This window comes from Ambystoma mexicanum, chromosome 4p, assembly GCF_040938575.1.
Source record: "Ambystoma mexicanum isolate Mex_15411 chromosome 4p, UKY_AmexF1_1, whole genome shotgun sequence".
Lineage (NCBI taxonomy): Eukaryota > Metazoa > Chordata > Amphibia > Caudata > Ambystomatidae > Ambystoma > Ambystoma mexicanum.
Window position 1 is genome coordinate 1,863,482 of NC_090927.1, and position 16,249 is coordinate 1,879,730.

Sequence of the window (16,249 nt, forward strand, 5' to 3'; positions counted from 1 at the left end):
GTCACAGTATAGAATTCCTTCATTTAAGGTACCCATCCCATCTAACAGAATGTCACAGTATAGAATTCCATTCTTGTAAGGGACACATCCCATCTCACAGAATGTTAATGTACCTCATCTATTCCGTGTCAGTTACCCATCCCATCTAACAGAATGTCACAGTATAGAATTCCATTCATGTAAGGTACCCATCCAATCTCACAGCATGTTACCGTACCTCATCTATTCCATGTAAGTCACCCATGCCACCTAAAAGAATGTCACAGTACAGAATCCAATTTATGTAAGGTTCCCATCCCATCTAACAGAATGTCACAGTATAGAATACCATTCATGTAAGGTACCCATCCGATCTAACAGAATGTCACAGTATAGAATAACATTCATGTAAGGTACCCTTCCCATCTAACAGAATGTTACAGTATAGAATACCATTCATGTAAGGTACCCATCCCATCTAACAGAATGTTACAGTACCTCATCTATTCTCTCAAGGCACCCATCCCATCTAACATAATGTTACAGTATAGAATCCCATTCATGTAAGGTACCCATTCCATCTAAAAGAATGTAACAGTATAGAATCCCATTCATGTAAGGTACCCATCCCATCTAGCAGAATGTCACAGTATAGAATTCCATTCATGTAAGGTACCCATCCCATCTAACAGAATGCCACAGTATAGAATTCCATTCATGTGGGGTACCCATCCCATCTAACAGAATGTTACAGTATAGAATCCCATTCATGTAAGGTACTCATCCCATCTAATAGAATGTAACAGTAAAGAATTCCATTCATGTAAGGTACCCATCCCATCTAGCAGAATGTTACAGTATAGAATCCCATTCATGTAAGGTACCCATCCCATCTAACAGAAAGTCACAGTATAGAATTCTATTCATGTAAGGTACCCATCCCATCTAACTGAATGTCACAATATAGAATTCCTTCATGTAAGGTACCCATCCCATCTAACAGAATGTTACAGTATAGAATCCCATTCATGTAAGGTACCCATCCCATCTAACTGAATGTCACAGTATAGAATTCCATTCATGTAAGGTACCCATCCCATCTAACAGAATGTTACAGTATAGAATCTGATTCATGTAAGGTACCCATCCCATCTAACTGAATGTCACAGTTTAGAATTCCATTCATGTAAGGTACCCATCCCATCTAACAGAATGTTACAGTATAGAATTCCATTCATGTAAGGTACCCATCCCATCTAACAGAATGTTACAGTATAGAATCCCATTCATGTAAGGTACCCATCCCATCTAACTGAATGTCACAGTATAGACTTCCATTCATGTAAGGTACCCATCCCATCTAACTGAATGTCACAGTATAGAATTCCATTCATGTAAGGTACCCATCCCATCTAACAGAATGTCACAGTATAGAATCCCATTCATGTAAGGTACCCATCACATCTAACAGAATGTTACAGGAAAGAATCCCATTCATGTAAGGTACCCATCCCATCTAACAGAAAGTAATATTATAGAATTCCATTCATGTAAGGTACCCATCCCATCTAACTGAATGTCACAGTATAGAATTCCATTCATGTAAGGTACCCATCCCATCTAACAGAATATTACAGTATAGAATCCCATTCATGTAAGGTACCCATCCCATCTAACAGAAAGTAACAGTATAGAATTCCATTCATGTAAGGTACCCATCCCATCTAACAGAAAGTAACATTATAGAATTCCATTCATGTAAGGTACCTATCCCATCTAACTGAATGTCACAGTATAGAATTCCATTCATGTAAGGTACCCATCCCATCTAACAGAATATTACAGTATAGAATCCCATTCATGTAAGGTACCCATCCCATCTAACAGAAAGTAACAGTATAGAATTCCATTCATGTAAGGTACCCATCCCATCTAACTGAATGTCACAGAATAGAATTCCATTCATGTAAGGTACCCATCCCATCTAACAGAATGTTACAGTATAGAATCCCATTCATGTAAGGTACCCATCCCATCTAACTGAATGTCACAGTATAGAATTCAATTCATGTAAGGTACCCATCCAATCTCACAGCATGTTACCGTACCTCATCTATTCCATGTAAGTCACCCATGCCACCTAAAAGAATGTCACAGTACAGAATCCAATTTATGTAAGGTTCCCATCCCATCTAACAGAATGTCACAGTATAGAATACCATTCATGTAAGGTACCCATCCGATCTAACAGAATGTCACAGTATAGAATAACATTCATGTAAGGTACCCTTCCCATCTAACAGAATGTTACAGTATAGAATACCATTCATGTAAGGTACCCATCCCATCTAACAGAATGTTACAGTACCTCATCTATTCTCTCAAGGCACCCATCCCATCTAACATAATGTTACAGTATAGAATCCCATTCATGTAAGGTACCCATTCCATCTAAAAGAATGTAACAGTATAGAATCCCATTCATGTAACGTACCCATCCCATCTAGCAGAATGTCACAGTATAGAATTCCATTCATGTAAGGTACCCATCCCATCTAACAGAATGCCACAGTATAGAATTCCATTCATGTGGGGTACCCATCCCATCTAACAGAATGTTACAGTATAGAATCCCATTCATGTAAGGTACTCATCCCATCTAATAGAATGTAACAGTAAAGAATTCCATTCATGTAAGGTACCCATCCCATCTAGCAGAATGTTACAGTATAGAATCCCATTCATGTAAGGTACCCATCCCATCTAACAGAAAGTCACAGTATAGAATTCTATTCATGTAAGGTACCCATCCCATCTAACTGAATGTCACAATATAGAATTCCTTCATGTAAGGTACCCATCCCATCTAACAGAATGTTACAGTATAGAATCCCATTCATGTAAGGTACCCATCCCATCTAACTGAATGTCACAGTATAGAATTCCATTCATGTAAGGTACCCATCCCATCTAACAGAATGTTACAGTATAGAATCTGATTCATGTAAGGTACCCATCCCATCTAACTGAATGTCACAGTTTAGAATTCCATTCATGTAAGGTACCCATCCCATCTAACAGAATGTTACAGTATAGAATTCCATTCATGTAAGGTACCCATCCCATCTAACAGAATGTTACAGTATAGAATCCCATTCATGTAAGGTACCCATCCCATCTAACTGAATGTCACAGTATAGACTTCCATTCATGTAAGGTACCCATCCCATCTAACTGAATGTCACAGTATAGAATTCCATTCATGTAAGGTACCCATCCCATCTAACAGAATGTCACAGTATAGAATCCCATTCATGTAAGGTACCCATCACATCTAACAGAATGTTACAGTAAAGAATCCCATTCATGTAAGGTACCCATCCCATCTAACAGAAAGTAATATTATAGAATTCAATTCATGTAAGGTACCCATCCCAAATAACAGAAAGTAACAGTATAGAATTCCATTCATGTAAGGTACCCATCCCATCTAACAGAATGTCACAGTATAGAATTCCATTCATGTAAGGTACCCATCTCATCTAAAAGAATGTTACAGTATAGAATCCCATTCATGTAAGGTACTCATCCCATCTAATAGAATGTAACAGTAAAGAATTCCATTCATGTAAGGTACCCATCCCATCTAGCAGAATGTTACAGTATAGAATCCCATTCATGTAAGGTACACATCCCATCTAACAGAAAGTCACAGTATAGAATTCTATTCATGTAAGGTACCCATCCCATCTAACTGAATGTCACAGAATAGAATTCCTTCATGTAAGGTACCCATCCCATCTAACAGAATGTTACAGTATAGTATCCCATTCATGTAAGGTACCCATCCCATCTAACTGAATGTCACAGTATAGAATTCCTTCATTTAAGGTACCCATCCCATCTAACTGAATGTTACAGTATAGAATTCCATTTATGTAAGGTACCCATCCCATCTAACAGAATGTTACAGTATAGAATCCCATTCATGTAAGGTACCCATCCCATCTAACAGAATGTTACAGTATAGAATCCCATTCATGTAAGGTACCCATCCCATCTAACAGAAAGTCACAGTATAGAATTCCATTCATGTAAGGTACCCATCCCATCTAACTGAATGTTACAGTATAGTATCCCATTCATGTAAGGTACCCATCCCATCTAACTGAATGTCACAGTATAGAATTCCTTCATTTAAGGTACCCATCCCATCTAACAGAATGTCACAGTATAGAATTCCATTCTTGTAAGGGACACATCCCATCTCACAGAATGTTAATGTACCTCATCTATTCCGTGTCAGTTACCCATCCCATCTAACAGAATGTCACAGTATAGAATTCCATTCATGTAAGGTACCCATCCAATCTCACAGCATGTTACCGTACCTCATCTATTCCATGTAAGTCACCCATGCCACCTAAAAGAATGTCACAGTACAGAATCCAATTTATGTAAGGTTCCCATCCCATCTAACAGAATGTCACAGTATAGAATACCATTCATGTAAGGTACCCATCCGATCTAACAGAATGTCACAGTATAGAATAACATTCATGTAAGGTACCCTTCCCATCTAACAGAATGTTACAGTATAGAATACCATTCATGTAAGGTACCCATCCCATCTAACAGAATGTTACAGTACCTCATCTATTCTCTCAAGGCACCCATCCCATCTAACATAATGTTACAGTATAGAATCCCATTCATGTAAGGTACCCATTCCATCTAAAAGAATGTAACAGTATAGAATCCCATTCATGTAAGGTACCCATCCCATCTAGCAGAATGTCACAGTATAGAATTCCATTCATGTAAGGTACCCATCCCATCTAACAGAATGCCACAGTATAGAATTCCATTCATGTGGGGTACCCATCCCATCTAACAGAATGTTACAGTATAGAATCCCATTCATGTAAGGTACTCATCCCATCTAATAGAATGTAACAGTAAAGAATTCCATTCATGTAAGGTACCCATCCCATCTAGCAGAATGTTACAGTATAGAATCCCATTCATGTAAGGTACCCATCCCATCTAACAGAAAGTCACAGTATAGAATTCTATTCATGTAAGGTACCCATCCCATCTAACTGAATGTCACAATATAGAATTCCTTCATGTAAGGTACCCATCCCATCTAACAGAATGTTACAGTATAGAATCCCATTCATGTAAGGTACCCATCCCATCTAACTGAATGTCACAGTATAGAATTCCATTCATGTAAGGTACCCATCCCATCTAACAGAATGTTACAGTATAGAATCTGATTCATGTAAGGTACCCATCCCATCTAACTGAATGTCACAGTTTAGAATTCCATTCATGTAAGGTACCCATCCCATCTAACAGAATGTTACAGTATAGAATTCCATTCATGTAAGGTACCCATCCCATCTAACAGAATGTTACAGTATAGAATCCCATTCATGTAAGGTACCCATCCCATCTAACTGAATGTCACAGTATAGACTTCCATTCATGTAAGGTACCCATCCCATCTAACTGAATGTCACAGTATAGAATTCCATTCATGTAAGGTACCCATCCCATCTAACAGAATGTCACAGTATAGAATCCCATTCATGTAAGGTACCCATCACATCTAACAGAATGTTACAGGAAAGAATCCCATTCATGTAAGGTACCCATCCCATCTAACAGAAAGTAATATTATAGAATTCCATTCATGTAAGGTACCCATCCCATCTAACTGAATGTCACAGTATAGAATTCCATTCATGTAAGGTACCCATCCCATCTAACAGAATATTACAGTATAGAATCCCATTCATGTAAGGTACCCATCCCATCTAACAGAAAGTAACAGTATAGAATTCCATTCATGTAAGGTACCCATCCCATCTAACAGAAAGTAACATTATAGAATTCCATTCATGTAAGGTACCTATCCCATCTAACTGAATGTCACAGTATAGAATTCCATTCATGTAAGGTACCCATCCCATCTAACAGAATATTACAGTATAGAATCCCATTCATGTAAGGTACCCATCCCATCTAACAGAAAGTAACAGTATAGAATTCCATTCATGTAAGGTACCCATCCCATCTAACTGAATGTCACAGAATAGAATTCCATTCATGTAAGGTACCCATCCCATCTAACAGAATGTTACAGTATAGAATCCCATTCATGTAAGGTACCCATCCCATCTAACTGAATGTCACAGTATAGAATTCAATTCATGTAAGGTACCCATCCAATCTCACAGCATGTTACCGTACCTCATCTATTCCATGTAAGTCACCCATGCCACCTAAAAGAATGTCACAGTACAGAATCCAATTTATGTAAGGTTCCCATCCCATCTAACAGAATGTCACAGTATAGAATACCATTCATGTAAGGTACCCATCCGATCTAACAGAATGTCACAGTATAGAATAACATTCATGTAAGGTACCCTTCCCATCTAACAGAATGTTACAGTATAGAATACCATTCATGTAAGGTACCCATCCCATCTAACAGAATGTTACAGTACCTCATCTATTCTCTCAAGGCACCCATCCCATCTAACATAATGTTACAGTATAGAATCCCATTCATGTAAGGTACCCATTCCATCTAAAAGAATGTAACAGTATAGAATCCCATTCATGTAACGTACCCATCCCATCTAGCAGAATGTCACAGTATAGAATTCCATTCATGTAAGGTACCCATCCCATCTAACAGAATGCCACAGTATAGAATTCCATTCATGTGGGGTACCCATCCCATCTAACAGAATGTTACAGTATAGAATCCCATTCATGTAAGGTACTCATCCCATCTAATAGAATGTAACAGTAAAGAATTCCATTCATGTAAGGTACCCATCCCATCTAGCAGAATGTTACAGTATAGAATCCCATTCATGTAAGGTACCCATCCCATCTAACAGAAAGTCACAGTATAGAATTCTATTCATGTAAGGTACCCATCCCATCTAACTGAATGTCACAATATAGAATTCCTTCATGTAAGGTACCCATCCCATCTAACAGAATGTTACAGTATAGAATCCCATTCATGTAAGGTACCCATCCCATCTAACTGAATGTCACAGTATAGAATTCCATTCATGTAAGGTACCCATCCCATCTAACAGAATGTTACAGTATAGAATCTGATTCATGTAAGGTACCCATCCCATCTAACTGAATGTCACAGTTTAGAATTCCATTCATGTAAGGTACCCATCCCATCTAACAGAATGTTACAGTATAGAATTCCATTCATGTAAGGTACCCATCCCATCTAACAGAATGTTACAGTATAGAATCCCATTCATGTAAGGTACCCATCCCATCTAACTGAATGTCACAGTATAGACTTCCATTCATGTAAGGTACCCATCCCATCTAACTGAATGTCACAGTATAGAATTCCATTCATGTAAGGTACCCATCCCATCTAACAGAATGTCACAGTATAGAATCCCATTCATGTAAGGTACCCATCACATCTAACAGAATGTTACAGTAAAGAATCCCATTCATGTAAGGTACCCATCCCATCTAACAGAAAGTAATATTATAGAATTCCATTCATGTAAGGTACCCATCCCATCTAACTGAATGTCACAGTATAGAATTCCATTCATGTAAGGTACCCATCCCATCTAACAGAATATTACAGTATAGAATCCCATTCATGTAAGGTACCCATCCCATCTAACAGAAAGTAACAGTATAGAATTCCATTCATGTAAGGTACCCATCCCATCTAACAGAAAGTAACATTATAGAATTCCATTCATGTAAGGTACCTATCCCATCTAACTGAATGTCACAGTATAGAATTCCATTCATGTAAGGTACCCATCCCATCTAACAGAATATTACAGTATAGAATCCCATTCATGTAAGGTACCCATCCCATCTAACAGAAAGTAACAGTATAGAATTCCATTCATGTAAGGTACCCATCCCATCTAACTAAATGTCACAGAATAGAATTCCATTCATGTAAGGTACCCATCCCATCTAACAGAATGTTACAGTATAGAATCCCATTCATGTAAGGTACCCATCCCATCTAACTGAATGTCACAGTATAGAATTCAATTCATGTAAGGTACCCATCCCAAATAACAGAAAGTAACAGTATAGAATTCCATTCATGTAAGGTACCCATCCCATCTAACAGAATGTCACAGTATAGAATTCCATTCATGTAAGGTACCCATCTCATCTAAAAGAATGTTACAGTATAGAATCCCATTCATGTAAGGTACTCATCCCATCTAATAGAATGTAACAGTAAAGAATTCCATTCATGTAAGGTACCCATCCCATCTAGCAGAATGTTACAGTATAGAATCCCATTCATGTAAGGTACACATCCCATCTAACAGAAAGTCACAGTATAGAATTCTATTCATGTAAGGTACCCATCCCATCTAACTGAATGTCACAGAATAGAATTCCTTCATGTAAGGTACCCATCCCATCTAACAGAATGTTACAGTATAGTATCCCATTCATGTAAGGTACCCATCCCATCTAACTGAATGTCACAGTATAGAATTCCTTCATTTAAGGTACCCATCCCATTTAACAGAATGTTACAGTATAGAATGCCATTCATGTAAGGTACCCATCCCATCTAACTGAATGTTACAGTATAGAATTCCATTTATGTAAGGTACCCATCCCATCTAACAGAATGTTACAGTATAGAATCCCATTCATGTAAGGTACCCATCCCATCTAACAGAATGTTACAGTATAGAATCCGATTCATGTAAGGTACCCATCCCATCTAACAGAAAGTCACAGTATAGAATTCCATTCATGTAAGGTACCCATCCCATCTAACTGAATGTCACAGTATAGAATTCCATTCATGTAAGGTACCCATCCCATCTAACAGAATGTTACAGTATAGAATCCCATTCATGTAAGGTACCCATCCCATCTAACTGAATGTCACAGTATAGAATTCCATTCATGTAAGGTACCCATCCCATCTAACTGAATGTCACAGTATAGAATTCCATTTATGTAAGGTACCCATCCCATCTAACAGAATGTTACAGTATAGAATCCCATTCATGTAAGGTACCCATCCCATCTAACAGAAAGTCACAGTATAGAATTCCATTCATGTAAGGTACCCATCCCATCTAACAGAATGTTACAGTATAGAATCCCATTCATGTAAGGTACCCATCCCATCTAACTGAATGTTACAGTATAGAATTCCATTCATGTAAGGTACCCATCCCATCTAACAGAATGTCACAGTATAGAATCCCATTCATGTAAGGTACCCATCCCTTCTAACAGAATGTTACAGTAAAGAATCCCATTCATGTAAGGTACCCTTCCCATCTAACAGAAAGTAACATTATAGAATTCCATTCATGTAAGGTACCCATCCCATCTAACTGAATGTCACAGTATAGAATTTCATTCATGTAAGGTACCCATCCCATCTAACAGAAAGTCACAGTATAGAATTCCATTCATGTAAGGTACCCATCCCATCTAACAGAATATTACAGTATAGAATCTCATTCATGTAAGGTACCCATCCCATCTAACAGAAAGTAACAGTATAGAATTCCATTCATGTAAGGTACCCATCCCATCTAACTGAATGTCACAGAATAGAATTCCATTCATGTAAGGTACCCATCCCATCTAACAGAATGTTACAGTATAGAATCCCATTCATGTAAGGTACCCATCCATCTAACTGAATGTCACAGTATAGAATTCCATTCATGTAAGGTACCCATCCCAAATAACAGAAAGTAACAGTATAGAAATCCATTCATGTAAGGTACCCATCCCATCTAACAGAATGTCACAGTATAGAATTCCATTCATGTAAGGTACCCATCTCATCTAACAGAATGTTACAGTATAGAATCCCATTCATGTAAGGTACTCATCCCATCTAATAGAATGTAACAGTAAAGAATTCCATTCATGTAAGGTACCCATCCCATCTAGCAGAATGTTACAGTATAGAATCCCATTCATGTAAGGTACACATCCCATCTAACCGAAAGTCACAGTATAGAATGCTATTCATGTAAGGTACCCATCCCATCTAACTGAATGTCACAGTATAGAATTCCTTCATGTAAGGTACCCATCCCATCTAACAGAATGTTACAGTATAGTATCCCATTCATGTAAGGTACCCATCCCATCTAACTGAATGTCACAGTATAGAATTCCTTCATGTAAGGTACCCATCCCATCTAACAGAATGTTACAGTATAGAATCCCATTCATGTAAGGTACCCATCCCATCTAACTGAATGTTACAGTACAGAATTCCATTTATGTAAGGTACCCATCCCATCTAACATAATGTTACAGTATAGAATCCCATTCATGTAAGGTACCCATCCCATCTAACAGAATGTTACAGTATAGAATCCCATTCATGTAAGGTACCCATCCCATCTAACAGAAAGTCACAGTATAGAATTCCATTCATGTAAGGTACCCATCCCATCTAACTGAATGTCACAGTATAGAATTCCATTCATGTAAGGTACCCACCCCATCTAACAGAATGTTACAGTATAGAATCCCATTCATGTAAGGTACCCATCCCATCTAACTGAATGTCACAGTATAGAATTCCATTCATGTAAGGTAACCATCCCATCTAACTGAATGTCACAGTATAGAATTCCATTCATGTAAGGTACCCATCCCATCTAACAGAATGCCACAGTATAGAATCCCATTCATGTAAGGTACCCATCCCATCTAACAGAATGTTACAGTAAAGAATCCCATTCATGTAAGGTACCCTTCCCATCAAACAGAAAGTAACATTATAGAATTCCATTCATGTAAGGTACCCATCCCATCTAACTGAATGTCACAGTATAGAATTCCATTCATGTAAGGTACCCATCCCATCTAACAGAATGTTACAGTATAGAATCCCATTCATGTAAGGTACCCATCCCATCTAACAGAATGTTACAGTATAGTATCCCATTCATGTAAGGTACCCATCCCATCTAACTGAATGGCACAGTATAGAATTCCTTCATGTAAGGTACACATCCCATCTAACAGAAAGTCACAGTATAGAATGCTATTCATGTAAGGTACCCATCCCATCTAACTGAATGTCACAGTATAGAATTCCTTCATGTAAGGTACCCATCCCATCTAACAGAATGTTACAGTATAGTATCCCATTCATGTAAGGTACCCATCCCATCTAACAGAATGTTACAGTATAGAATCCCATTCATGTAAGGTACCCATCCCATCTAACAGAATGTTACAGTATAGAATCCCATTCATGTAAGGTACCCATCCCATCTAACAGAAAGTCACAGTATAGAATTCCATTCATGTAAGGTACCCATCCCATCTAACTGAATGTCACAGTATAGAATTCCATTCATGTAAGGTACCCATCCCATCTAACAGAATGTTACAGTATAGAATCCCATTCATCTAAGGTACCCATCCCATCTAACTGAATGTCACAGTATAGAATTCCATTCATGTAAGGTACCCATCCCATCTAACTGAATGTCACAGTATAGAATTCCATTTATGTAAGGTACCCATCCCATCTAACAGAATGTTACAGTATAGAATCCCATTCATGTAAGGTACCCATCCCATCTAACAGAATGTTACAGTATAGAATCCCATTCATGTAAGGTACCCATCCCATCTAACAGAAAGTCACAGTATAGAATTCCATTCATGTAAGGTACCCATTCCATCTTACAGAATGTTACAGTATAGAATCCCATTCATGTAAGGTACCCATCCCATCTAACTGAATGTCACAGTATAGAATTCCATTCATGTAAGGTACCCATCCCATCTAACTGAATGTCACAGTATAGAATTCCATTCATGTAAGGTACCCATCCCATCTAACAGAATGTCACAGTATAGAATCCCATTCATGTAAGGTACCCATCCCATCTAACAGAATGTTACAGTAAAGAATCCCATTCATGTAAGGTACCCTTCCCATCTAACAGAAAGTAACATTATAGAATTCCATTCATGTAAGGTACCCATCCCATCTAACTGAATGTCACAGTATAGAATTCCATTCATGTAAGGTACCCATCCCATCTAACAGAATGTCACAGTATAGAATCCCATTCATGTAAGGTACCCATCCCATCTAACTGAATGTCACAGTATAGAATTCCATTCATGTAAGGTACCCATCCCATCTAACAGAAACTCACAGTATAGAATTCCATTCATGTAAGGTACCCATCTCATCTAACAGAATGTCACAGTATAGAATTCCATTCATCTATGGTACCCATCCCATCTAACAGAATGTTACAGTATAGAATCCCATTCATGTAAGGTACCCATCCCATCTAACAGAATGTTACAGTATAGAATCCCATTCATGTAAGGTACCCATCCCATCTAACAGAATTTCACAGTATAGAATCCATTCATGGAATGTACCCATCCCATCTAACGGAATGTTACAGTATAGAATCCCATTATCCCATTCATGTAAGGTACCCATCCCATCTAACAGAAAGTCACAGTATAGAATTCCATTCATGTAAGGAACCCATCCCATCTAACTGAATGTCACAGTATAGAATTCCATTCGTGTAAGGTACCCATCCCATCTAACAGAATGTTACAGTATAGAATCCCATTCATGTAAGGTACCCATCCCATCTAACGGAATGTTACAGTATAGAATCCCATTATCCCATTCATGTAAGGTACCCATCTCATCTAACAGAAAGTCACAGTATAGAATTCCATTCATGTAAGGTACCCATCCCATCTAACTGAATGTCACAGTATAGAATTCCTTCATGTAAGGTACCCATCCCATCTAACAGAATGTTACAGTATAGAATCCCATCCATGTAAGGTACCCATCCCATCTAACTGAATGTCAGAGTATAGAATTTCATTCATGTAAGGTACCCATCCCATCTAACAGAATGTTACAGTATAGAATCCCATTCATGTAAGGTACCCATCCCATCTAACAAAATGTTACAGTATAGAATTCCATTCATGTAAGGTACCCATCCCATCTAACAGAAAGTCACAGTATAGAATTATATTCATGTAAGGTACCCATCCCATCTAACTGAATGTCACAGTATAGAATTCCATTCGTGTAAGGTACCCATCCCATCTAACAGAATGTTACAGTATAAAATCCCATTTGTGTAAGGTACCCATCCCATCTAACAGAAAGTCACAGTATAGAATTCTATTCATGTAAGGTACCCATCCCATCTAACTGAATGTTACAGTACAGAATTCCATTTATGTAAGGTACCCATCCCATCTAACAGAATGTTACAGTATAGAATCCCATTCATGTAAGGTACCCATCCCATCTAACAGAATGTTACAGTATAGAATCCCATTCATGTAAGGTACCCATCCCATCTAACAGAAAGTCACAGTATAGAATTCCATTCATGTAAGGTACCCATCCCATCTAACTGAATGTCACAGTATAGAATTCCATTCATGTAAGGTACCCATCCCATCTAACAGAATGTTACAGTATAGAATCCCATTCATGTAAGGTACCCATCCCATCTAACTGAATGTCACAGTATAGAATTCCATTCATGTAAGGTACCCATCCCATCTAACTGAATGTCACAGTACAGAATTCCATTTATGTAAGGTACCCATCCCATCTAACAGAATGTTCCAGTATAGAATCCCATTCATGTAAGGTACCCATCCCATCTAACAGAAAGTCACAGTATAGAATTCCATTCATGTAAGGTACCCATCCCATCTAACAGAATGTTACAGTATAGAATCCCATTCATGTAAGGTACCCATCCCATCTAACTGAATGTCACAGTATAGAATTCCATTCATGTAAGGTACCCATCCCATCTAACTGAATGTCACAGTATAGAATTCCATTCATGTAAGGTACCCATCCCATCTAACAGAATGCCACAGTATAGAATCCCATTCATGTAAGGTACCCATCCCATCTAACAGAATGTTACAGTAAAGAATCCCATTCATGTAAGGTACCCTTCCCATCTAACAGAAAGTAACATTATAGAATTCCATTCATGTAAGGTACCCATCCCATCTAACTGAATGTCACAGTATAGAATTCCATTCATGTAAGGTACCCATCCCATCTAACAGAATGTTACAGTATAGAATCCCATTCATGTAAGGTACCCATCCCATCTAACAGAATGTTACAGTATAGTATCCCATTCATGTAAGGTACCCATCCCATCTAACTGAATGTCACAGTATAGAATTCCTTCATGTAAGGTACACATCCCATCTAACAGAAAGTCACAGTATAGAATTCTATTCATGTAAGGTACCCATCCCATCTAACTGAATGTCACAGTATAGAATTCCTTCATGTAAGGTACCCATCCCATCTAACAGAATGTTACAGTATAGTATCCCATTCATGTAAGGTACCCATCCCATCTAACTGAATGTCACAGTATAGAATTCCTTCATGTAAGGTACCCATCCCATCTAACAGAATGTTACAGTATAGAATCCCATTCATGTAAGGTACCCATCCCATCTAACTGAATGTTACAGTATAGAATTCCATTTATGTAAGGTACCCATCCCATCTAACAGAATGTTACAGTATAGAATCCCATTCATGTAAGGTACCCATCCCATCTAACAGAATGTTACAGTATAGAATCCCATTCATGTAAGGTACCCATCCCATCTAACAGAAAGTCACAGTATAGAATTCCATTCATGTAAGGTACCCATCCCATCTAACTGAATGTTACAGTATAGAATTCCATTCATGTAAGGTACCCATCCCATCTAACTGAATGTTACAGTATAGAATCCCATTCATCTAAGGTACCCATCCCATCTAACTGAATGTCACAGTATAGAATTCCATTCATGTAAGGTACCCATCCCATCTAACTGAATGTCACAGTATAGAATTCCATTTATGTAAGGTACCCATCCCATCTAACAGAATGTTACAGTATAGAATCCCATTCATGTAAGGTACCCATCCCATCTAACAGAATGTTACAGTATAGAATCCCATTCATGTAAGGTACCCATCCCATCTAACAGAAAGTCACAGTATAGAATTCCATTCATGTAAGGTACCCATCCCATCTAACAGAATGTTACAGTATAGAATCCCATTCATGTAAGGTACCCATCCCATCTAACTGAATGTCACAGTATAGAATTCCATTCATGTAAGGTACCCATCCCATCTAACTGAATGTCACAGTATAGAATTCCATTCATGTAAGGTACCCATCCCATCTAACAGAATGTCACAGTATAGAATCCCATTCATGTAAGGTACCCATCCCATCTAACAGAATGTTACAGTAAAGAATCCCATTCATGTAAGGTACCCTTCCCATCTAACAGAAAGTAACAGTATAGAATTCCATTCATGTAAGGTACCCATCCCATCTAACTGAATGTCACAGTATAGAATTCCATTCATGTAAGGTACCCATCCCATCTAACAGAATGTCACAGTATAGAATCCCATTCATGTAAGGTACCCATCCCATCTAACTGAATGTCACAGTATAGAATTCCATTCATGTAAGGTACCCATCCCATCTAACAGAAAGTCACAGTATAGAATTCCATTCATGTAAGGTACCCATCCCATCTAACAGAATGTCACAGTATAGAATTCCATTCATCTATGGTACCCATCCCATCTAACAGAATGTTACAGTATAGAATCCCATTCATGTAAGGTACCCATCCCATCTAACAGAATGTTACAGTATAGAATCCCATTCATGTAAGGTACCCATCTCACCTAACAGAATGTAACAGTATAGAATTCCATTCATGTAAGGTACCCATCCCATCTAACAGAATTTCACAGTATAGAATCCATTCATGGAATGTACCCATCCCATCTAACGGAATGTTACAGTATAGAATCCCATTATCCCATTCATGTAAGGTACCCATCCCATCTAACAGAAAGTCACAGTATAGAATTCCATTCATGTAAGGTACCCATCCCATCTAACTGAATGTCACAGTATAGAATTCCTTCATGTAAGGTACCCATCCCATCTAACAGAATGTTACAGTATAGAATCCCATTCATGTAAGGTACCCATTCCATCTAACTGAATGTCACAGTATAGAATTTCATTCATGTAAGGTATCCATCCCATCTAACAGAATGTTACAGTATAGAATCCCATTCATGTAAGGTACCCATCCCATCTAACAGAATGTTACAGTATAGAATCCCATTCATGTA